A 1944-nucleotide genomic window follows, 5' to 3' on the forward strand; every position below is an offset into this window, starting at 1 on the left:
GTTTTTGTTGTATGCAAAAGAGCACATATTTATTTTTCCTTGTAAGAATAAATATTCTTAACAATGAGAGCTGATGGAAGAAACAGGGTTTAATTGTGGGAGGAATTTGTTGAGGAAATAGCAGCACAGAGTAGGGATGTGCATGGAACCGCGGCAGGGAGGCTTGAAGGCGGCGGGGGTCTCCCTTTAAGAGTGGGGGAGGGTGCACTTACCCCGCCCGCTGCTTCCCCTCCACCGGCGTCCATGTTTGTTAATGCCCATTGAGGCGGCAGCATACCTCCCTGCCACCCCGTTGCCCTCGTCTTCCGGATATGACCAGAAGTCGCCGACGTGCCAGTGTGCACAGGCGCATCATCTGTGTGCGAGACGATTTGCATTAATAAACACGGGCACCGGTGGAGGGGAAGCGGCGGGCAGGGTAAGTGCACCCTCCCCCGCTCGTAGAGGGAGACCCCCACTGCCTTTGAACTGGTTCCGAGGCCCTATAATGGGCCTTCGAACCGGTTCCATGCACATCCATAGCACAGAGCATGGAGCGCGATGTAGGGTGAATTAGCTAGAGAGATCCATGGAAAGGCATAGTAAAGAACGGTCCTCACATAACTTATCCCCAGAATTACATAGTCTATGTAAGGTAAATGCTGTACTATCAACTTTGCTCCCTGGATGAATTACAGGAGGGGATATTTGGGTTGATTAGGATAATGGTAGTGTGTATGTAACCCCCATCATTATTACCTGTATTATTGTTAGTTTATGGTCTGGATTAACGATAGAGGCTCCCTGGATTTGTCAACTAAAGGGTGTAGGGATCTCCCCTCCCCTTTCTTAATTGGTGGTGGAGCCTGCTCAGAAGGTCCTTGGAATTTTCTGGAGGTTCCAAGCCCAGCAGAAGCAGAAAGCTCCTGAACTGAAAGGGAGAAAAGAATTGGAAACCTTCTGTTTTATGAACTTGCTTCTTTATTGCAGTTCCTCTTCAGTCAAGTTGTATACCAGTGTGAGACTCTGGACAAACCCAATCAGCTCGTTGCATGGCTGTTTTCTTTGTCTCAACAGCACACCTATGAGACTTCTTGGCGGAGTGGTATGAACAGTGCAAAAGTGCTATTAGGACAACTCTCTTAAAAGAAAGAATCTGGGAGTCTGTGTTTGGTTTTATTTATCAAGCCACATGCTACTTTGTGGAAGAAAAGCTATCATAGAATAGCCTTATGATGTTGTTGCATGTATGTTTTTATTATTTGTACCATTTTGTAAACAGGTGTTTTAAGTTTATCTTTGTGTGCTTAACAAACTCATTTGTACAAAGACTCTGTAAATGTTTATAAGTCTTTGAGTTTGGTTTTACTTTTCTTTCTTGCAATCACTGGTGGAAATACACTGTCTCAAAATAGAGAGACCTGACAGCACAACCCTGCATTTCTTGATTAAGAAGAGGGGTTACATATAGTTCAATAATGGAACAGCCCTGTGCCTTGTTTGTAGCACCTCCTTCTGCTGTCTGAAATCACTTCAGCCTCTGCAACTTGCTCATTCTTGTTTGGTGGACGTGGAGGAGGGCAGCCATGAACTCATTGCAAAGCGTGTCTTGAAGAAAGAAGCAAACTTTGCTTTTCTGCCACGGGCCCATGAACTTCTGCTGCACCATTCTCCCTCTGGAGCAAGCAATGGCGAGTTGGATCCTCAGAGCTTGTGAAGGGCATGCAATTGGGCGTAGATAGAAACCAATGACTGTTTGAGAATCCAAAACTAGGTGTTCTGCAAAAAAAAGTGCATCTGATGTTGCTGAAGACCACAGCCACATATGTCATTCTCCACTTCCTCTCTGCAATGTCTCATCATGATATCCTTATGGCAGATGCTGCCCATTTCCCCAGCAGCCGCCAGTGATGTGGCAAGGGGAAATGCAGATTGTTGTGTCTGAAGAGGAAGGAGGACTTCTTG

At 45.8% G+C, this 1944-nt stretch overlaps 1 long non-coding RNA gene across 1 annotated transcript; it reads left to right on the forward strand.

The window, feature by feature from the left end:
- The first annotated feature begins 286 nt into the window (after positions 1 to 286).
- On the forward strand, positions 287 to 1275 carry LOC128352863 (uncharacterized). The gene is made up of 2 exons (XR_008320663.1): positions 287 to 418; positions 970 to 1275. It is a non-coding gene; the product is annotated as an uncharacterized LOC128352863 (long non-coding RNA).
- Positions 1276 to 1944: the final 669 nt, after the last annotated feature.

The sequence above is a fragment of the Hemicordylus capensis genome, chromosome 4 (assembly GCF_027244095.1).
Source record: "Hemicordylus capensis ecotype Gifberg chromosome 4, rHemCap1.1.pri, whole genome shotgun sequence".
Taxonomy (NCBI): Eukaryota; Metazoa; Chordata; class Lepidosauria; order Squamata; family Cordylidae; genus Hemicordylus; species Hemicordylus capensis.